The sequence below is a fragment of the Phodopus roborovskii genome, unplaced genomic scaffold (assembly GCF_943737965.1).
Source record: "Phodopus roborovskii unplaced genomic scaffold, PHOROB, whole genome shotgun sequence".
Lineage (NCBI taxonomy): Eukaryota > Metazoa > Chordata > Mammalia > Rodentia > Cricetidae > Phodopus > Phodopus roborovskii.
The window spans coordinates 19039628-19064986 of NW_026126470.1; positions in this window are offsets into that span (position 1 = coordinate 19039628).

Sequence of the window (25359 nt, forward strand, 5' to 3'; positions counted from 1 at the left end):
TGTAGATTATTCCGGTAGCCTATTCCTTTCTGAAACAAACTTGGGATTCTCTTCCCACAGTTTAGCACTATCTGATTATTTACTGGGAACAAATTTCTCCCATGCATTTGGAGTTAACTTACTACACTCCCTAGCTATGTGCAAACCTGTTCTCCATTAACAGGTCCTAGTTTACTGATTACATTCTTTAGCTATGTGTGAGACCTGTTTCCCACTATCAGATTCTTGTTCCCCTTTCCATTGCAATTGCAGAGATCTGCAATTACCTTTATTGACAGGCATTTGGTCAGTATTTAGAGCTTAGACAAAAGCATTCCACCTGAGCCATTTCCAGATGTCCAAGGACATAGAATTGCTACATGTCAAAGTTGTGGATACATAGCCTTGATGGACAGAAAAATTAAGCATGGCTTGAGTGTACATCACTGTCAGATGGAGAAGTAGTAACTTAAACTAACCCAGTACTAAAAGATTCTTGGTACTTATTTATAATTCTACAGTAGTAAAGTTAAAAGCTTCCTTTTCGATTAGAGGGAAAAGGGGAAATGATGAGGGGTGTCCCCTGTATAGCTGCTTTTATTGGTTGATGGATAAAGCTGTTTGGGCCTATGGCAGGGCAGGATATAGCTAGGTAAGAAATCCAAGCAGAGTGATAGGGAGAAAGAAGGTGGAGTCAGGGAACATGCCAGTAGCCACCAAGGAAGCAATACACAAGGTAAGGAGCTTTGTAATATAAACTAATGCTAATGGGTTAATTTAGTTGTAAGAGCAAGATAATAGGAAGCCTGAGCTAATAGGTCAAACAGTTTATAATTAATATTAAGCCTCTGAGTGCTTCTTCAGGAATTGACAGGCAGGAGAAAAATGTTAGACTACAGGAAAGAGAGGAAGGAAGGAAGGAAAGAAGGAAGGAAGGAAGGGGAAAAGAGAAAGAATTGATGTGCAAGAAATTCTTAGATTTTCCTGGTCATAGGCACAAAGAGGTTATTAAAGCAGGCAGAGGAGGTTTGTTGGGAGGAAGAAAGATTTCAGGAAGAAATGTACTTGTAGGTGTGAGAAGAACAGGTACAATAAAAATGACTAAAATTCATTACATACATTTATGAAACTAGCAAATGATAAGAATGGATAGTAACTAGGCAACTTGAACAAAATACTGTAATAAATTTTCATGGAACATGTGCTTAAATTTGAATTTGTTGCCTAAAATTAGAGAGGAAAAATGAAATGTGAATGTTTTTTGCTTAATTGTATCTTTCATATTAGCAGTTTGATCACCAAAGAAACAGAAATATTTATGTAAAATGGACGAAAATGGTAGAAAATGGAGCTGTAGTAAAGTAATAGAGTATAAACCAAACTAAAAGGAAACAGATGGACTTGGCCCAGTTACCATCTTTCGAAATTTTAACAAAAGGTGGATTCTGAGTGTGACATTTTCCTTTGATGGGTTTGATAGCTTTTATCTTTTAAAATTCCATTAATTATTTATATGTGAGCACAAATATTATATCTAATAGGACACATCTATTACATATGATCTATTTAATATACATTTATGTATTTTATAATTTTTTTAAGTTTGTTCCATATTCATGATATTTTTCCAGTGTTTTTCTTTTCATAGTATGATTTCCAGGTATGATTTATTAATAAGGATATTTGTGTATATTGTCTTATTCAGGTACCTTAGTACTTAAATGCCCCACTGAATAATCAAATCATGATATATATTTATAAAATAAATAATAATTAGCTTGGAAAATAGAAATAAGCAAAACTTTGTACTATAATATATAGATATCATAAATTATCTGCTTAAACTGTAAGAGGCAAAACCTACATTAACTTAAATCTCAAGAATAAATTCCTGCAATACAAACTTCTGGAGAAATCATAAAAGGACATTTTGGACTGCTATGGCAATGATATACGTGATTTTTAAAATTCATGTTTCCCCTGTGACTTATATTATAGCTCTAAAGAGTGTGTGGGCAACACTTTTGCTTCGCAGAGCATAGCAAGCATTAGATTTGATATGTGGCTTAGTCTTTTACTATCTTTAAGAACATTTTTCTTCACACACACAGCTATAACCTTTGAGTATTTCTAAGTGTTTCTAATGTAATAGTCTTTGAATTAAGGAGCCGAAAACTGAATGAGAAGTATTCAAGGAGAAAGATGCTTAGCATAATATGATTCTTAGTTCAAAAATTTGGTCATTCGTAGTTATAAAGGGACCCAAGACAACTGACCTTGAGGTCAGTGGAACAAGTCACATTGTTATAGAGAAGGATGATTTGAGGCTATAAAACAGTATACTATAGGTCAAAATTTCTCTTTAAAGAAATTGTATTTTTAAAGCATAGTAACTATTGACCCATTTGACACATTTTTTTGGGTGGTTTGACCATAACATGTTTTAAAAGGCCCAGAGAGTATGGTAGAGAGTTCCTATGTTCCATATCTCTCTACTTAATATGTGATTCAGCAAGCCTGCACTACAACCGTCTATAGAAAATGAGCAGAAGTGTCAGAACTTGCCATCTTTATAATTTATCAGAAATATGATACATCTCTTAAGTAAGAGATTTGTTTCCAGCTCACACTTTGTTGACAAGGCAAAATAAACAAAGTGACAAATCTATAAATTTTTATTTGAAATCATATATGATAACCAAATATTTATGTGCATAAGGAACTTTAAAATATGTAGTGTTTTTATGGGGTAGACATGATTTCATTTGAAAGACAAAGGGAAACAATTCTGATCTTATTTCTCTCAAATGTATTACTTACTGTTTATCCCTATGACCAAAATATATAGAATCTTAAGGGAGGAGTCATTATCAATTCAGTCCTCTGTTTCTGGACTGGCATGGAGATAACTCAGGTAGAAGTATCTGAAAATGTGGTAGAGTTTCTTGGCATCACAGAGGAACAGAAGGCAGAGAATATAACAAAGACCACGAAAAGATGATAGGAGTCCACATCTAGTATTCTACTTCTGTTAATTATACTTCATCTCGTGAAAAGTCTCATTATCTGTTGAAACAACACTCCAAGTTTGGAGACAAGTATCAAATAAGGACCCTACAAGAATCATTTTAACCTCAAATTACTTTCAAAATGAAATCAATCTCTGAATGACACCTTTTACTAAAGTACTATTAGATGGGTATGGTAGACATAAAGTCTTGTACATGTGATTATTCTCTTAGATATAATAAATCAAACCAAAGACAATAATGGTTTGTCTACAGAAAAGGAAAATGATGCAAAGCTATTTGACATGCCTTACCTCATAGAGATTAATAATCACTCAAAGAAACTGTGCATCTAGGAATAGTACTCAATTGCATCTACAGCAGCATCACTCCTGCTGGAGACTCAGTGATGACTTCTGTTCCTTCTACCCCATCTCTGTAAAAGAGCTATCTATGTGACTATTGCAAAGTATGTACTCTGATCATCCTTGTCCCTCAACATCTCACCTACTTAACATATCAAAGGTAAGGCACCTCAATAAAAAGCAAAGCTGCACATTCATCCTTTGGCCTCTATTCTGGAAGGAATGACTGGTATCTTCAACTCTGCAAGCGTAGCAGCATTCCTAGAGGGCAGAAGGATAACATCGTATCTACTGTTCAAGTAAATGTCTGCAGTTGTGGAAATGCAGTGTTTAACAACTGCATTATAGCAATAACAGAGTGTTGAGAATGGTTATCCATGCACATGGTTAAGTCACTGTCGGTCCTTGTTTATTTTGGTAACTTAAACAGAGACTGTCAACACAATGAATTGAATTTGAGAAATTTAAAAAAGGATTTACCTACCATAGTTAAGTAACAGACAAGAGCCTTAGTTGTCCTGAACCACCTATGTAGACCAGGCTGGACTCAAACATATAAAAACCTACCTGGCTCTACATTATGAATGCTGAAGTCAAATGTGTGCACTACCACACCCAGATAATCTTTTTAGTTATAAGATAGAAATTTTAAAGCTAGGAGCCAAACTTTTCTTAAATATTTCAAACTGCAGAGGAAAATAAACAACTAGACATCTCATTTTAGATGTGGAACATTAAATGTTTTATATTTAGTTTTCATGAAGTTTATTAAGAAATCTCAATATCTATCCTATTGTTACTGTGGATGGATATATAAATTATGAAATTATTGTATGTATAATTCAGTATTTTTCAACTTGTGCATGGCAGCCCATTGGGTTTCAAACCACCTTTTCACAAGAGTCACAAAAGACCACAAGACCACAAAAGACCACAGATATTTCCATTACAAATCATAACAGTAGCAAAATTACAGTTATAATGTAGCAACAAAAATAATTTTATGGTTGTGAGTCACCACAACATGAAGCCCTGAAAACATAGCAGTATTAGGAAGGTTGAGAACAACTAGTCTAGTTGAAAAAATTAGAATATTCTTGGTCCATTCCATGAAAACTTGTATAGTACTCTGAAACTACAGAGTACATTTTAATAAGATTTTTTTTCTTGCATAATACCAGTATACTTGCTAGAGTTGTGTGTAGCTCAGTTGGTCGTCAGTTTCAGCCTTGTGGGTAGCCAGCTGTTCCTCTCTGTTTCTACATCCTGCAGAGCAGATCTGAGCATAGAACTTCTTTGAAGCTAACATGAATCTCATGCTAAGTCCAATTCAAAGGTGTGTGCACTCCTTTCCATCCTCTCTCGGCCACATCACTCTGCTGCAGGCTTTTTAATTTTAGATTAACTTCTTAAATAACTCTAGCATGAAAATAAATCTCATAAAGCTTATTTAGCTTCCATGTAAGGAGGTAGCATGCTTAATATTTAGGTATAAATTTTACATAGCAGTTGATCATATAACTTTATAAATTAACTATATTTAACGTTTACTTTGCAGGTAATAGAACAACAAGGATATCAGTAACTATACTAAAGTCAGCTTTATGACACTCTCTCCAATATCATGTCAATGAGGAATGGCGTTTAGATGCTCAAACTAAAACAATAGGTGGTTGGGAGATGGAGATTGCCTAGTGCATAAGAGTACCATGTAAGTAAAAAGCCAGACATTGTTGTAAATGCCTATAATGTCAGCATTGGGTGGAACAGACATGGAGAGCCAAAGATCTCACTGGAAACATAACCTAACTGAAATAGATGTCAGTGTTAATTAAGAGAACTTGTCTTGAGTCAATATAGAAGACAGCAATAGAGAAAGACACCCAACATTCTTCTCTGCCTTCCATGCATATGGAAGAACCAGAATCAGTACTTACATTCACATGCACCACAATACACCATGCCACACCCATGTGAGACACACACACACACACACATATGCACACACACACACACACAGAGAGAGAGAGAGAGAGAGAGAGAGAGAAAGGTGAGAAAGAGATAAATGAAAGTAATTTAAAAATGCAAAGATCAACAGATAATCATTAACTTCTGTGGGTAGTATTTTTTTGTTACCTATGTTTTTATTCATATTGATTAAATACAATGCCTGTTATACTTTATATTTCCAAACATGCATACAGATTCCACTGATCAAATCCAATATCCCCATTTCCATTACCTCCGTTCTAAGCATTAATTAATAAGGTCAGGCGTGTCTAAGATTTTAGATACATAGTGAGGGAAGTCTTGAGTCAGTTATACTCTGTGGAGCTTATTCACTTAATATTGTGCTTTCTAGTTCTGTTTTGCTGAAAATGGCAAAATTTCATTCTCTGTGTGTCTGAATGATATTTTATTTTGTGTATAGACCCTCTTTCCCCATTCATCTGCTTATGGTTTGATTTTAGATCCCTAGATTTTGTGACAAGTACAGCGGGATACATTCACATGTAGATATCTGAGATGCTAATTTAACACCTTTTGGATAATTACCCAGGATCTGCAGAGCTATACCACCCAATAGATATGTTTTTGTAACTTTTTGAGACTCCTCCATACTGTTTTCCATGATAGCTGTACTAATTAACATTACACCCAGCAATCGATAATTATTATTATTATTATTATTATTTTGTAACTTAGCCACCATTTTGTAACTTCCCTTTCTCGATAATAGCCATTATGAGTACTGTGATATGAGAGCTCCATATAGTTTTGGTTTACATTTCCTGGATAACAAGGGATTTTGAGAAGACTTTTGTATATTTGTTTAACATGGACATGTAAAATCTTAATGAGTCTAACAAAAAGTAAATCAATTGAAAGGAAAAAAACTGATTACAGATTTGAACCAATGGTTTTAAAATAAAGTATCTTATTTTTGGATAACCAATTACATGGTTTCCCTTAGGTAAATACTAAGTTTTCTTGTTACTTTCTATATGGGTTGGACCCTATTCCATTTCTCCCTTCCTAGGTAGTATGTCTATTGACATTTGTTATGATTATTATTGCTGTTATTTTATTTTTTATATATAATTTAGGCAGGCAAATTGTTGAGATATCATGAGTGTGGTTGTCATGTCATTTCCATTTCTAGGAGACACATTCTAGCAGGAGACTTCTTATTCTCTGTTTCTTATATCTTTCTTCCTCATGCTCTGCAGTGTTCCCTGAGTCTAGGTGCAGGAGTTCTGCTGTAGATGTTGGCATTGATACAGGTATCCACATGATCTTTGACCTCTGCATCTCAAACCACTCTGAAGTCACACAGACACAAGCCACTCTAAGGGGACATTGCAGCTTTGGCAGAGCATGTCCCTGAAAATATATCAGTTTTGCATAAACATGATTGTGAGCTTTATGCTTGAAAGATGGCAGATGGGAATAATAACATTTCCTATACCAATTTGTTCAAGGGTACCTCCTACTTTCTCTTCTAAGTGGTTCAGTGTGTCTGGATTTATGTTGAGGTCTTTGATCCATTTGGACTTGAGTTTTGTGCATGACGATAGACATGGATCAATCTGCAGTCTTCTACACACCATCGTCCAATTGTGCCAGCACCATTTGTTGAAGATGCTTTCTTCCCCCCATTGTATTCTTTTAGCTGTTTTGTCGAAAATCAGGCATTCATAGGTGTGTGGGTTAATATCAGGATTTTCAATTCAATTCCATTGGTCTACCTGTCTATTTTTGTGCCAATACCAGACTGTTCTCAGAACTATAGCTTTGTAGTAGAGCTTAAAGTCATGGATGGTGATGCCTCCTGAAGTTCTTTTATGGTACAGGGTTGTTTTGACTATCCTGGCAAGAAGAATATTTAATTCTCTTCTTCTAAAGATAAAATTTTAAATGTAAATGAAATGGAGGTACATGCCCCAATACCAGGGATATGCTACATGTACCAGGAGAAGAAAAAAAATCTGTAGAGGTCATAACCAATAGAACAATACACAGACAGATATTGCTCAAAAAAATCTGTCCCATTAGCCTCAGAGAGAGCTGTTACTTTTCTACATTTTTAAATTCAATTTAACAGAAGTGTTTTTCTTGCCAGGGTTTATGTCTTATTTATAACAGAGTTCCAATGTAAATTATTATAAGTATGTATATTCACTTACTAATTTTTTAAACAAATTAGCTCTCAGATATGTCTAGTAAACCTGAAAGCATAGAGGTCAAGTTTTGCTTCCTTTACAACAATATATGTAAGGAGTAAGGTTTTTCCTCCTGCCGATGGTCTGGTCCCGCCTCTGCGCCAGCCCAAATTAACACACTGAGGCTGTATTAGATATAATTCTGTTGGCCTGGTACCAGTTTCTTATGGGCTAGCTCTGTCTTAAGTATTAACCCATTTCTGCTGATCTATGTATTTTCACGTGGTCTTACCAAGAGTGGAGGAACGGCGGTTCTGTTCTCTCCAGACTCTCCATCTTGACTCCTGCTTACTACTTCTTCTTTGCTCCTTGTCTCCTAGTCCCTCCTACCTTCCTTTCCTATTGGCTAACAGTGCTTTCTTCATTAACCAGTATGAGAAAGTTATATACATAATGGCATTTCCCATCAAATATATATATATATCACTATTTTCAAGGAAGAATACCCATGAGAGGAAGGGAAGTTATTGTCATTGCTGTTTTTAGAAATTTTCCACTTTTAGCTTTACTATAATAAAAACACATTGTCCATAGACATTTTTGTTTTCTGAAGAAATACAGCACAAATATGAGATACAAATTAATGAAAGCTTAATAAGTAATCAAACAAATTGCAATATTACATGGAAATTAGTTCTGTTTGAATTATAATTATATTTCCATATTTCTAGTAAATTCTTATGTAAACATAATAAATATGTTTGTCAACTTTATTGAAGAATAGTGAAATAATGAGGACAAATATTCTCTTTAAAAAGATAATTTGGTAACAAATTATTAAAATTTAAAAAAGTGTAATGTCATCAAGACAACATTTTAATTAATATTTTAGAACAGCTAATTTGACTACCCAAGTGGAGAAATGAGATTTTTGAATTACATTTTATAGTTTTAAAACATGTTTACATTTATAATGTTCAAAAATAACGGGTGAAATTACTAGTAATATTTTTGTTGTTTTGTTTCTATTTAGCAGGGCAGAAATAATTGTATTCAACATTACTGGAATTTTATTGTAATGTAATTATCCAAACATTGCTAATCAGATTCATATATGATCAAATCACAATTTTTTACCATTATGCTAAGAACAATACAAAAGCATTTAAGAATTCTACCAATATACCTCATTTATAGATTCACAAGAAGAAAATGAAAATGAGTAAAATAAAATGAGATATTAGGAAAGAGAGGAATCATTATATCATATAATATCTATTAAATTTTATCTTTAAAATATTTAATTTGAATATTCATTGTTTCTAATTGCTCATATTTTAATTTTTTCTAATTGTGCAATATAGATCCTATTCCGTTATGAAAAAGATAAATATATATGTACATAAAGTATGTGATGTGTAGCCAATTTGATGATTTTCTTGTTTTGATGATATTTTCTGTTTACTGTTTCAGGCAACCCTCATGGTGTTCAGTGTCCAGATAAAGAATATTACTTCATAGGAACACGATTGACTATATTTTATTTTCAGAATGCTGCATTTCTTTCTACTTAATATTAACAGTAGTATAGAGGAAAAGATAGATATCTCCTAGTACCTCTGAAATTTTGATAGAATGAATTGACAGGAGAGAAAAATTAATGGAATATGTTATTCCAGTTCCAAGAGGAAGAACTTACAGAAAGATGATGATTCTCTACCCAACATGATTCAGGAACTCATATGCACTCTTTTACCTGGACAGATAAAATGAGTCATGTCGGATGAATGGTAAATTATTGTAGGTGGTTCCAATGATCTTGGGGAATGTATCTTGGTCTCAGGTGAAACATCGAACTCATTAAATTGACAATGTACTGTAAAATATCCTAGAAGGAAATGACAATGACTTACGATGATACAATATTGACAGAGTTCAGTTTTCCTATTTGCCATGTAAATTTACTCCATGGAAACACAGCTATAGTAGCAAAATTGTGTCTTCTTGAGAAGCCACGGTTCTAATCAACTAGGATCACCACACATATCCTCTTCCATAAGCCTCAGTGAAGGAGGAAAAAGCAAGACACAGTAGGAACATCTCTAACCTGAATGTGCTTTTATGGTCCTCCATTTCCTATTCATTTAAGTTGTTCTGCACCACAAACAAATAGCCTGTCTGTTAATGCTATAAAGAGAAGAGATTGTGGGGCAATTATGAGCAATTATTAAATGAAAGATTTTGGCATAAAATTTTTCAGGTGGAAAGAACACATCTGACAATATACTGTTACTGGGTGAAATTTTGCCCCCCAAACCACTAACCAAAGTTCCAAATACTAAATTGAAATATACCCAGTGCTGTTCTTGTGATCTTTGCATCAACATCCATGATTGCTCTGCATAATTAGTTGCTTTGAGAGACTTTTCACCTATTGTTCTTTATGGATAACAAAATTATAATGCATTATGCTGATTATTGAAGATGTTCTTTATGATGAAGTGACACAAAAGAAACTAAATTAACAAATATGTGTAAAATGCTTTATATATAGTCTTATTTTTGTTGTGGCTTATTTTCTAAAAGTAATGGAAAATTGTATCCATAAATTTTTAAGAAAATATATTACTTTTTACTTTAAAATATATCTAATTTTTCTTCAAACCAATAATGGCCCCCTCTTTTATGTTCTCTCTCTCTCTCTCTCTGTCTCTCTCTCTCTGTCTCTCTCTCTCTCTCTCTCTCGTCTTCTATTCCTACCCTGACTCAATCTTCCTAGTTGCACGTGCTTTCCTCTCCTCCCACTCTATTTCTCCTACTTCTCTCTCCATTCACTGCCCTCCTCCACTTTCCCTATGCTCCTGGGACTTGTCCCTTCCCCTTCTGTGAGGGACTTTATATGAATCTCTTAGAATACACCTTGAATCCTAGTTCCTCTGGTGGTGTGAATTATAGGCTGGTAATCCTTTGCTCTAGGTCTAAGGACCTTGTGGACACATCACCCATGGAGGGATAACTGCCTTAACCCAGAGACAGGAGAGAAGTCCTAGTCCCTACTTCAAATGACCTGTCAGATCTACATGACCCCAACTGGATGGCATTGCTCTACATGTGGAATTGGGGCAGGGGGATGGGAGCGGAGGGTGGTCAGGGTGCATGTGAGAGGGCAGAGAGGGTAAGAGGGTGGGAGGGAGAGGGAACTGGGATTGACAAGTAAAATAATAAATTAAATAAAAAAGATATTCTATTTCCATATATATATATATATGTATATATATATAAAATTAATTTCTAGAAGAATACTATAAAATTTTATATATGATTTTTAGATAGACAATTAGTATCCAAATCATTTTACTAGTTGGATTTCATATTTCATTGCAATAATTGCACCAGAACCTGTCACAATAATTTTTATGTTGCAAAAAAAATTAATAAATAAAAATAAAAACCAAAAATAAAACTTTTATGCTGTTATCGTTCTTTAAATTAAAGAAAAAGTCAGTATGGAGTGGCTTGTTTTATTCTTAGGAGGAATGTTGAATCTCTGTGTTAAAATATTCTTTAATAAAAGACTCATTTTTTAAAGGGCAATTTATGCATTTCCTATATTTTACTTTTAAACTATGTGACATATGGAAACTAAAACAGATGTTAACTATGTTTACAAAACAAAACAATTTTGTAACACATTTTACTGTATCATAAATTTTAGCAGTCCAATATTTCAGTACAGTCTACCAAAATTTAGTGGCTTAAAGCACCTATATTAGTTTTTTATTATTCAGGCCATCTGGAAAGTGTTACTGCCCTAAGTGTGTTATTTCTGTTACTGCCCTAAATGTATTATTTCCTACAGATTTTTAGCTATAGGGCAGCTGTTTACTGAGTGATCTAAATAATTGACTAAGTGGCTGATAGTTAATAAGTTGGTATAAGGACCACTGCAGAGATATGTTTCATTTTAGCTTTATGTCACCCATTACTGAAGAACTAAGGCTTCATCTGCTCTAGTTGGCCTCCTCTGTCAACTTGACAGAAGATCATAGAGTTTGATAGTCTCAACATAGAGATTTCCCGTAGGAGACTAGCCTGTGGTCATCTCTTTAAGAGGGATTCCTGAATAATAACTGATCTGAGAAGGCAAGGACACTATCAGCTATGGATCCCTCAAAGTTGTGAGCCTATGGAGGCCATCGTAATTAAAACATCACTGCTATTCACAAGAATCCTAAGTATTCCAAATTGAAATGCCCAATACGCAAGTTCTTTTGGTGTCTCTGCTTACATCACAGTGACTATCTTCAGATGGTCTCATCCTTATCTAATGATTGGATTCAGAATCATGTTTAAATTCCCTGGCAAGTCTAGAAGATGATACCAAAGAGATTTAACTAAGGAGAGATGACCCACCATGAATGTGGGAGGCACCAATCTATGGTTTGTGGTCTTGGCCTTAACCTAAAGTGTAAAACGGAGAAATCCAAATTGAGAAAGCATTTTTTCCCTGCTTCTTATTCCACCAAGGTATAAACTAGCAGGATATATTGCCACAGCTTCAAGCTGCCCTTGATGTCCTTTCTAATAATTAGGTACTGAACCCCTAAACCATGAGTCAAACATAAGTCTTCCCTTCTTAAGTTCCTCTTTCTCAGGTATCTGGTTACAGCAGTGAGAAAAGTGACACATGAGTCTCTTGAAACAAGTCATGCGACGGTGCATCAAAGGAGACTGAAGAAAATACTAGCAGAGATACAATGGAGAGAAATTAACACATCCATGTTTGCATAGAACATCTTCCATGGTTATTGACGTTTAATATAAAATTAGTTCTCTGGGGAAATAGATATTATCAATGGGTATCTGTTGAGTATTCATCTATATTCCTAGACTAAGATCAGTGATAATACTATATTTGGCAATGGATTAAAATAATCATTGAAAATTTTATTATTATCTTCACAAAATTCCTATTTTAAGAGTCATGTAGTCGTCTAAGAATGTCAACTGTTAGTTATATATCCTTGGAACTATAAATATTTCTATTTCCATTTTCAGCAAACTTTTCTGCTATAGAAACTTTATAGACATCTCAAATGATACTTGAATAGAAACATTAAATACACACAAGCTGGAGTATATCTAGCAGATGAATATTAACATTGTCAAAATAAACATGCTATTACCCTGAAATAGAGATATGTTAGCAAACACCCATATATCTCACAGAACAGAAATGTGGTCACATTATTTCAGAGAGAAATATCCAACATCAGTTAGCCATTTGTGCAAACATCTTCCATATTTGCCTCATTTGTTACTGGCAGTAATGTGCTGAGTAAATGTGTAGATATATATGTGGAACAATCAAGAAGCCCTTTCTTTAGAAAACAAGAAATTAGTCTTCCTAGAAAACAAGAAAATCTGAAGAAATTAGGGAACAATATGGTTGGGGGAATGGAATTACTTCATGAAACCATCAGTCCATGTTTATAACCTCAAAAATCCTCTGGTTTCTGACTAATTGGTCTGTTAAAGGCAAATTCAGAATTAAATTCAGCACTGACTATTGTCTAGCTTTTTTCTTCCCCTCCATGAAATGATTGTACCAATTATGTATGTGGATTTATGCTTTAAGGTTTTCTTGCTTCATTGTAAATTTTCTTTCCTGGATCTTTCTAATTTTGCATTCTCCTCCCTTAACCAGCAAACTCTTCACTGAGCTCAGGCTCATCTCACAAAACACTTCCCCCTGTCTTAATTGAGCTATGATGATACCCTGCCCATTTAATTTTCTCTCCTATGTTTTTGCCAAAGGTCACCTTTCATTCTCTGTCCTACGAAGTTTGGGTTTGTCAGTCATTTCGGTTTTATTATGTTGGAATATCCACATTTTCCTTAGTACTTTAAGAAACTGTAAGACTGTGGCTTTTGTGAGTATGGCTGCATTTCAGGTTTCCTTTCCCTCTCTTCAACTTTATCATTTTCCCATCAAAGTCTCTCAATCATTCCTTATCTTTTTTCTAAGTGCAACCTCAGCTGTTCATGCCATCATCCTTCATCTGTTCAATGTCCAATATAATCAACAATTCATTGTATTACACATTGTTTTATGACATCTTCTACTTCAAAAATATACCATTTTAGTTAGAAATATATTATTTCAGTATTAATTGCCATCAAAGACTGATTTTCATTCACACTTTTCCTTCTTAACAAAATAATTTTTAGTTAGTCCAAATATCAAACTAAAATCTTTTAAATCCTCTTAGACTTTTTTGTTACTGTTCCCTTTTACAATCATGGCTGCTTCTCTCCTGTAATTATGAGAAGCACACAGATTCATAGCTGACACACCCCAGAGATGACTCCTAGCCTACTTAAGGTCAAAGTCTCCATTGTGTCTGAAACATTAATGAACCTTGATTGTTCACTAAACTCTCAGCATTCCCATCTTCCAATTCTCCATAAGAACATTCCATTAAGCCTTTACCACTCAATGATTTCACATTCCTAAGTTCCAAAATCTTCCACTTTACTTTTCCATAACAATATATTCAGGTAATTGCAGCAACAACATTATTCCTTGATGCCCATTGCTATTCTAATCTTACTTTTACTCCTTTGATAAACACCTTAATAAATATCTACTTAGAGAAGAACAAAGTATGGATTTCATATAATTTTGAGTCAACCAGGGCAAGAATTCAAGCAGCTAGTTACATCATACTCATGGTCAAGAATCAGGAGAGAGTATTTGCATGCTTGCTAGCTGCTACTAAATGATAGGGTGACTTTCCTCATTCTTGTGAAGGTCATAGCCTGGTCTTTCAAATTGTGTTGTCCCTATTTAGAAAAGGTCTTCCTGACTCAATGACAAAGACATTTGTCCATGTGCATCGCCAAAGCCTAACTTAGTTTAGGCAATTCTTCATTACAACTCTATCTGGGTGGTTCTAGGCTGTGGAAAGTTGGCAGTTAAAAGTTAGACCACATATATCAAATCACAAGTAGACTTCCGATATCAGTTATCAGTAAAATGGTATAGGAGGTTTGTAGTCATGGATTATATATGAGGAAATTATAACATTAAAAAGTGTACTTGTAGTAGATAAAGAATTGTACCATCTGTCACTGTCTTTTAACTGTAGTACAAAGGGATAGTTTAGTGGTTTCTGAGTCAATGAACAGAAGTCCAGAATAGAAACTGTATACATAAAAAAATAAGGACATCTACTTTGAGACTGTTGGTTGGCATTCTCTATACTAAGCTGATTGTATCTGATTCCAATTTTATAATAAGTCAGAAATCATTACAAGACTGCAGAGGATAATCACTGAGGACTAAAGTAAAGAAGAATTTGAAAAAGTAGTTTGAAGATAATTAGAAATATTTTTTGAAAAACTTATGCTTTATACATTTAAATTAGAAACAATCTTATTTTGCATATAAATCCCAGTTCCCTCCCCTTCCCATTCTATCATAATCCTCACTGACCCCCATGCCATCCCTCTTCTTCTCCATAAAAAGGGTGAAGCCTTCTATGGGGATCATCAAATTCCTTCCCATCATTTGGGACAGGGCCTAGGCCCTCCACTGTGTATCTAGGCTGAGAAAGTATCCCTCTATGGGGAATGGACGCCCAGTGTCCATTTGTACAATAGAGATCAATATTGTTTCACTACCAGAAGCCCTATAGATTCCCGTGGTCTCCTAACTAACACCCATGTTCAAGGTGCCTGGTTCTGTCCTATGATGGTGTCTAAGCTGTTAAGACTGAGGTCCCGGAGTTCTGCCTTATTCAGGTGAGTTGTTACTGTGGGTTTCCCCAGCATGATATGGTCTTGACCATTTTGCTCATCACTCCTCCCTCTCTACAACTGGATTCCAGGAATCTGGCTAAGTGTTTAGCTATGGGTATCTGCTTCTGCTTCCATCAGCTACTGGATTATAGTGGAAGTGAATTTAAGAGAGACTCTTCCCTACTGTTTAGATTCTTAGTTGTGATCATCCTTGTATATCTCTGGACATTTCCCTAGTGCCACATTTCTCTTTAAACCTGTAATGGCTCCCTCTATTAAGGTATCTCTTTTCTTGATCTCCTCTATTCTTCCCCTGACTCAATCTTCCTGGTCCCCCATTTCTTCCTCCCCCCTTCTCTTCTCTCCTATTGTGTTTTAATCTTCATTTGATTAGAGAAAGTCATTTTTTCTTGTCCCATTTTTATTCAGTAGTGACTTGTTCAGTTTCTATGAGTTTGCAAGCTTTCCGTTGTTTCTGTGTTTGATACCCTGCTTTAATGTGACATGGTCAGATAGAGCAAGAGTGTTATTTCAGTTCTGCTAACATTTTATGCTTCTGAGTATGTGACCAATTTTGGAGAAAGTTCCATAAGGTGCTGAGAAGTCAGATATTCTTCTTGTGTGAAATGTTCTATAAATATCTGGGATGCAGTGATGGTTCAACACAATAAAATCTACATAGTTCCCTGGAGAAGGGCAAAGGGACAAGATCTCCTGAGCACATTGGGAGCATGAGGAAGTGGAGAGTGAGTTAGGAGAAAGAGAATGGGAGAAGAGGAGGGGGAAGGAAGACATGAGGAATCAGGAAGATTGAATCAGGGAAAGAATAGATGAGGGCAAAAAAAAAAAGAGATAACTTAGTAAAAAACTCATGCTTCTTAATGGTATATTTCAGAAGCTAAATTTGTGTCAGGGAATTCTGTATACATCAAGTATGTTTCATTCCATAACCAGTATATAGGTATCATTACAACTATTTCTATATGCAGATGAGGAGAGTGATGTGGTTGAGCATATCAGTATACTGATAGAGATGAGGTCTGAAAATACATTGCACAACTGAGTGGACTGACATATTTGTGTTTTCTTTACCTTTAAAGACAACTACTGGGGTATATTACCACCCCACTTATTACAAAAGCACATTTCTATATCTATAATATGAGTTATTACCAACCTCAGTGCATTAGAAGGGATTTAATAAATGATTGCAGCTTATTAATGCTCCTCTGATGAGGAGACCACATAAATAGATGAGAGTTATTAACAGCAAAATATTGATGTAAGCATTATAATATCATCACCACCATTCACAAGGAACAAAAGTAATTATGAGTATCCTTCAGTGTTTATGCAGAGGTCTACTGATTCCTTACATTTATTTATTATGCTTATGTTTATTTTACCACTGTATGATTTAAAATGGAACAATTGGGTTGCTGTAATGGCTCTGCCCAGCCATGCTTTTAGAAACTTTCCCTGTACATCCCATCAATTTTACTTTTCAAGAAACAAGCAGTTCATGTTATGCATAGAGGCACCTAACTGTGAAATGATTAATATTTACTCATTCATTATCTCAGGTACAGTAATTAGAAAAGTAGCAAGGTCAAACAATAATCCATTAATCATTGCATATTTCACTCGGTAAAATGCTGCAAAGATACAATTCATATTACACATATAAACTCAGATGCATGGAACCATTGATTCTTGCAAATGATATCTGTAAATTACCATGTATTAAATAAAATAAAGAACATTGTTAAATTTGAAAAGGAGAGTCTACACTTTGAGGATAACTTCCTGTTATCCAATATTTTCCTAGGCAATTAATTCTATACTAAAACCTCCTTGATTTTAGATATACCCAGAACATATCTAGCAGTACACAAGTAGAACCAGATAAAATACTTACATGAAATAATTATAAAATGTCTCCATTTTTCAGTAATTTCTCATGAACTAACTTGTTTTATATTTACCATGTATCCAAAGGTAATTGAAATAATGTTTAGCTATCTTGGATGCTAAAATAATAGAACACTTAAGAACATAACAGAAAGTACAAATGGGTTAACTTACTTTGACTGTATTACCACTGGGAGTTTGAAAAGGCAAAATGAAGGAGTAACTGGATTGGACCAGATCAAAGGATATAAAACCAGACACATCTTGGGAATGTGAAAGCTAAAGGCAGAAGTATCCTGAATGGAAAATCATCCAGCATCAAATTTTCAAATATAGTAAGTTAGAATATGCATGGCATTTTGGCATTAGTTCATAAAGAATTTTATTTTTAAATAAGCTTAATTTAGATGCAAAAAGAATATACCATATGTAGTAAGATTTAGCTTTATCATAAATTTCAGGGTTTTTTCTGAACATGGATACCACATGAAATGTGGTATAAACAACTTATTAAAATATGCAAAACATGAGTACAGATACTTGCTAACAATCGTGAGACGCAGAACCTACATGGTAAAAAGAGAAAAACTGCTCCTTTATGGTACCCTACTATGGTACTATGCATGCACATAGTACACAGAAATACATGGATATAAACACTCTTCATGAAATTAGAGAAAGACAAAATTATAGCTACTGGGAAGCGAACCTGCTCCTCTGGAAGAATGAGGGCTCTTATAACTACTGAGCCATGTCTCCTTCCTTGTTAACCTGTGTTATTTAATCTAACACTTATTTGAGAGTTTCATAAATAGTGCTTTATGGATGTGGTGAAGTATGACTATGTGAAAAATTAACTTTGAAAACATGGGCATGGTTTGTTACTATACAGAGCAAAAATCAAGGCCTCTTTAATAGAAGCCTTTCTGTCTCAAGATATCTTCCCGCATTGATGACCTGCTCCACTCCTTAAAGTAAATTGGTTGCTATTTCTAACTATATAACAATTGAATTCTAAATTTTGTCATCAGAATACATTTCTTATTGGTCCTGCTTCTCTAGAGCACTATAATTAATATTGATTTTGACACTACTATGTGGTGTTCCAACAATAAATAACTAAAATTGTACAAGGGAATTTTCAGATACACACACACACACCAACATATTATATATACATATACATATACATATACATACATACATACATACATACATACATACATATATATTGACTTGAAGAGATTATTTCTAGAAATCAGGCTTGTAAAATTGGTAACATTAAAGTCATAAGACTTGGATCAAAATGTCTACCAACTTCAAGAACATATACTATAATAGAATACCACTACAAATATTAATAATAAAGTTATTTTAAGTAAATAATAATTAACACTGGAGAAAACTCATTGTAAGTGTGGTAGTTTAGTTGAGAAATGTACCTCATAGGCAAACGTATTTGAGCACGTGATCCACAGAATTTGGAGTAATCTATGATGATTATGGAACCTTAAGGAGGTGGGTTTCTGCTAGAAGAAGTGCACCCTTCAGGCAAGCTTTGAGACATTATAGTCTGGATCCACTTGCTCCCTTTATTCCTTTCCTATAGGGGCTGGTACATGACCTTAAGACCTTTCTGCTTCCGGATTTCCCCTGGGAGCCTTATGTTCTTGTTGCTATGCCTTCCCCACTGTTTTGGACTGAAAGGACACAGAATCCCACTGCTAACCCAGAAGAAATGATAGCTGCTGGTAGGGAAAAAGTAACATTGCTCCCTTGGAATACCAATGTGTATTCCCATGTTCAGGAGATGGTCAATAAACTGTGGTTCTTGTTGTTTAGTGCCTTTTTTCCCTTTGTTTTTAAGAGAGAGAACGAAAATGGACTTAGGTTATTAAGGAGCCTTGGAGGAAACTGAGATATGGAAGGACTTTGATAAAATAAACTAAAACTAATTTTCAAAGAATAAATCTTTTAAAAAGAAAAAGTGAGTATGTTTATAGAACTGAAGTTCATACTCTTTACTGGGAACACTAATTTCAAAATAAGATTTTTTTGGTTAATAATGCTGAAGAAGTTAGCTGTATTTTAAATAATAAACTGAGTATGGCAATAAACTAATCCTTAATTAGAATAGTTATTAATTATATTTTATGCTATTTATGAGAATAATTACTAATATACTGATATCAAAATATAAAATACTTAGAGAAATTAGGTTCTTAATATCTTTCTATCTAAGAGTACACCAGGTCCATATTTTCTATTAAAATGAATAAAATATATTAAAGTATGAGTAATAATATTTTGCATTTGTCTCTGGGTAAGAAAAAGGGACACATTTCATTATGAAACATTCTTTTATCTTTTCCAATTACCCTGCAGCATTAAGAAAACACATTTTCCAACATTTAATTAAAGTTACACATGACCAGCTTTAACTGGTAAGCAAAATTAAACCTTTATAACTTTTGTGCTATTAAGTGCATCTACAGATATCTAAAGCCTCCAGAATATCTTAGCGTTAATGATAAGTCATTAAAATGAATTAATTCATGATAGTCATTGATCAGGACTGTGTCTTAGGAGAGTACAGGTACTGAATTTGGATCACTGTTTTTGTGTATATTATAGTATTTATAATATTTGGTGCATCATTTCCTAAAGTGTAATGGTTATAATTTATCTACATTTTAAATTTTGTACTTAAAATATTGTATGAAAGCCACATATTACTTCATAGACAATGCTGAGAAATTATCAACTTTCTTACCAGGTATTATATATAATAATCTTATATGCAGATAACTGAAATGAAATCATGCAGATGCTCCAAGAAAATAATGTAGATGACAGTCATGTCTACAGAAGTAAAAAAGCAAAACATAATATTTTGTTTGGATGTTGAACTTGGAAATCTACCAAGGATTTCAAAATAATTGCATGAGAAGAAGCATTAAATTCAAGTATTTGTGATCATTAACATAAGAGTGCATGAAGGGATGACTTAATAGAAGAAAAAGATGGTTACAATAGTCAGTGAAATGCTGAGGCCAGTTTTATCATTAATATACTGTTGCCTTCATAAAACAAGAAATGCTAGTGGGAAGCATATATTTTCCATTACAACCTATTATTTATTCATGTTCAAAAATACCTTTTTCTCAATTTGGGAGTACTCTGAGTTTAATAAACACAGGGAATGACTTTTGAACATGCCTATCTTAGAATTCTTAGGCATCTGAGATGAAATGTAAGTGGCTTTATGCATAAGAACGTGAGGAAGATGAAAAATGTAGTTGTCAGCATTTAAATAAAATTGAAGAGTACATGACCAAAGGAAATCAACCAACTGGAGATTCTAGATCTAGATTTCTCAATGATATTCATGTTGATATAGTTCAGGGTAGACAGTTCTTTGCTTTGGAAGCCCACTGGTTGCATTTAGAGGCTATTTAGCAGCAAGTCTAACATCTAACTTCAATAGACAGGATCACCCCTTTGAAATAAATCACTCTGCAGACATTATTGAATATTTGTAAAATGATACCACTCTCCAACTGAAAACCACCGCAGTGCATAGAGGAAGTAGCTTAAATTGCAATGATAGCAATTGTTTCCACTCAACCACTGATTATTTGAAAATCTCTCGCTGTGCTTTTATAGGTCAAATTCAAAGTCTGTTCTGTTCTGTACTTAGGTACTTTGATGTGGCTCATATATACTATGCATTTAAATATGTTTAGCTATACATTCACACATTTTAAATATTGATTTTTTTGTTTACTATATAGCTAAATATACCATGGCACAGCCTAAATGATACATTAAACTATTATCCTATTTTGAGGAGTATTGGTATTAGCTGATTGATAGAGATAGATCCATATTTATCCTTGATCCAAATGGATCTTAGGAGAGCAAGTGGGAGGTACTCTTGAACAAATTGGTACATGAGACTGCTTCCTGAACAAAACACTAGTAGCACAGACACTGATGTCAACAAATAATAAATGGGACCTCCTGAAACTGAAAAGATTCTGTAAGGCAAAGGACACAGTCACCAAGACAAAACAGCAGCCCACAGAATGGGGAAAGATATTCACCTACTCAACATGTGACAGAGGGTTAATTTCCAAAATATATAAAGAACTCAAGAAGCTAGTGACGAAAACACTAAACAATCCAACTAAAAAATGGAGTACAGAACTAAATAGAAAATTCTCAATAGAGGAATCCATCCATAATGGCTGAAAGAGACTTAAGAAAGTGCTCAACATCCTTTGCCATCAAGGAAATGCAAAGCAAAACAACTCTGAGATACCATCTTGTTCCTGTTAAAATCAAAAGCACCAATGACAGTTTATGCTGGAGAGGATATGGAGAAAGGGGAACACTCCTCCACTACTGGTAAGAAAGCAAACTTGTACAGTCATTTCGGAAATCAGTATGTAGGTTTCTCAGGAAAATGGGAATTAGTCTACCTCAAGATTCAGTAATTTCACTCTTAGACATATACCCAAAAGATACACATTCATGAAACAAGGACATCTGTTCAGCTATGTTCATAGCAGCATTATTTGCAATAGCTAGAAACTGGAAACAACCTAGATGTCCCTCAACTGAAGAATGGATAAAGAAAATGTATAATTATTACACAATGGGAAAACAATGGAATCCCAAAATTTGCAGGCAAATGGATGGACCTAGAAGAAACCATCTTGAGTGAGGTAACTCAATCTCAAAAAGACAAACATGGTACATGTTCACTCATATATGGATTTTAGACATAGAGCAAAGGATCACCAGCCTACAATTCACACCGCCAGAAAAGCTGGGAAACAAGCAGGACCCTAAGTAAGAAGACATACATGGACCTCAGAGAAGGGGAAAGGGACAAGACCTCCTGCGCAAATTGGGAGCATGGAGGGAGTGGAGACTGTGTTAAGAGAAAGAGAAGGCAAGAAGTGGTGGGGAGATGTGGGCATGAGTGAACAGGAAGACTGAGATGGGGAAAGAATAGAGAACAAGAAAAGAGATACCATAATAGAGGGAGCTATTGTAAGTTTAAAGAGAAATCTGGCACTAGGGAAATGTCAAGAGATCTATGAGAATGACCCCAGCTAATAATCTAAGCAATAGTAGAGAGGCTACCTTTAATGCTACCTTTAATTTTATGCTATGGATCATCATATATGTCTGTCCTGGAAACATTTCTCTAATGAAAAATGAGACCAAAAATTTACAGAGCCCTTCAAAGAAAAAAAATAGTAGATATATTCTTTCTACTATGTTTGGATAAATTGAAATCCACATGGGTAAATGAAAGATGCATGGGAAAACAGGCATAGTATTAGCAGAACATGCATCGTGTGTCAGCCTTGGGGCTAACTCTGAGGCTTCCATATCACTGAAGTTGTGCTCCATAGAAAAATGGTTTTATTGTTAGAATCATCTTGAGGGTCGGAGCACTGAGTCCCTTTGAATTTAAGAAAAGCATCATTCTTCATTAGAAAGCCAGCATGAGGTGGGGAATTGATTAACTTATAGCTATTTTGAAGGTACCCAAAGGTATTCATGTCAGAAACATACTATGTGCCAGTCACTAATCTCAACGTGATCTAATATAGAAATCTGTAACTTGAAAACAAGGATTATTTCATATTACATTGCAAAGGATGTAATTGTCTTTAAATTGTGCCCTTTTTCTCTGATCTGATCTCTGAAGCCTGAAATGAAACTTTAACATTTTCAATTAAATTCAAGCCTTCAAGGTTTGGTTGAAACTAAGAAAATGATTTGTAAAACTCTTTCTAAACTTTTCCTGAAATAAGCTTCAAGCTAATAAAGTTCTTCTTAGAATTTCAACCAGTTCCAAGAGATTTCTTCATTATTAAACTTTGGCCATAATGTTACAATCATATGAATATAAATATATATTCAAATAACTTGTTTTGTTTTAGCATCTGCAGTATTCAAAACTAAATAAATTGCTATCTTGTGGCTTGCAATGTTTACATGTAGAGATATTGAAAATAAATTTAAAGTATACAGTTATCTTGTTTTGTATGATTTGGCATCTATGAATTGCATTTCTTTCTATTACAACACCATGACCATGTGTTTTTAATTTCATACCAAATCTTTCAAGCCTTTTTAGATGTTCCTAATTCAAACACCTCAAATAACTTGACACATATACTTCTTTGGCTCATTATTTTGCAGTTTATAGCAAAATCTTTCCACATTCAAGGATGAAGCATTCAGATGTGTTTTCAAGATATCCAAGATGGGGGACATAATCACATTTATCACCACAATTATTGATTACTTTTTATTGTAAATAGGGAATCAGTCACAAATGCTGATCATATCATAGAACATGTTCAATCCAAATCAGCAAGATATGCCTTATGTTCTTAATTCTGTTGTCTAAATTTTTACGCTTTATATTATATATTAGTACTCAAACAGTCTTATTTGAAAGATTATTTTTATATCTTTATAATATATTGAAAACATAACATGTAGGACAAGACAGAGCCACACAATTTGAAATCCCAGAATAGGGGATATATATATATATATGTATGTATGTATGTATGTATATATATATATATGTGTGTGTGTGTGTGTGTGTGTGTGTGTGTGTGTGTGTGTGTGTGTATCTAGAGAGAGAGAGATTGTTACGAGCACTTCTTTACCCCCAGCCTGATCCCAGAGACACATCAGCCCCAAAATACCACGCAGAAATTCTATTAGTTATAAAGCTGTTGACCAATGGCTAGAGCTTCTTATTGGCTAGCTCTGTCTTAGCTATTAACTTAGATTCTATCAATCTAAGTGTTTCTACATGGTCTTATCTTACTAGAGAGAAGTTCTGGACCTCCGGACCTCTCCTCTCACATCCTACATTTTGACTCCTCTCTACTACATCTACAGAGAGATTGAGAGAGAGAAAGAGAGAGAAAGTTAGACCCTAGATACTTTGTGGTGGTTTTAATAGGAATGATCTCCATAGGCCCAAAGGGAGTGACCTTACTATGAGCTTTGGATGTGTTGAAGTAGGTGTTGGTTTGTTGGAGGAAGTGTGTCAGTGTGAGGACTTTGCCAAATCCTTGCTTAGACTATCATGGCAGATAAAGTACCCAGAATTCTCTTGAATCCTTTTACTCACTTCTAAAATAATACATTATAAACAAAATTACATTATAGATCTATAATAGATATCAGAGGCACCCTTAAAATTCTAAAAGATAAGAATAATAGTTGTAATAAGTGTGTTGTTTGCCTTGTCATGAAGAGAATGCAGAAACAGTGTGCAATATTTTCAGATGTAGAGGACTACAGGATTATGACAGTTTATTTTTCCTTAATAAATTCACTGGATTTATAATCATTTAAGACACACCTTTTGAAGTGTCTTTCTAAACATGTGTCACAGGAAAATTGAACTAAGGAGGTAAGACTGACTCTAATGTAGACAGTAGCGTCCCAAGGGATGGAGCTCTTTAATGAATCAATTTTAAAAGGTGGAGGGGAGGGGCACTAGATAATTGACAGCATGCATTTATTTCTACTCCATAATCTGCTCAGATAGGAACAGGAAGCTTCACACTCCAGTTAGCATGCTGTACTTGTTACTTTTATGTCATCCTGACATGAGTAGTGTAAAAATCATCAGAGAGGAAGGTTCTTCAGTTGAGAAAATACTTCCAGAAGATCCAACTGTAAATAATTTTCTTAATTACTCATCAATAGGGAGGGCACAGCTCACCATGGATGGTTCCATCCTTGGGCTAGTGTTTCTGGGTTCTATAACAAAGAAGTCTGAGCAAGCTATGAGTAGCAAGCCAGTAATCAGCACTCTGCCATAATCTCTGCATCGGCTTCTGCCTTCAGGTTCCTGTCCTGCTGAGTTCCTGTCCTAGTTACTATTGTTAATAAACAGTTATATAAAACTGTGAACAAAATAAAACTTTTCCTCCCTAAATTGCTATTGGTCATGATTATTCACCACAGCAATAATAAACCTTCTTCTTATGGCATATCCTTAATCAACAGACAAAAGTAAACATTATTTTCTTAAATTCTTCTCTATCCAATAATTAATAACAGTAATGTGAAAAA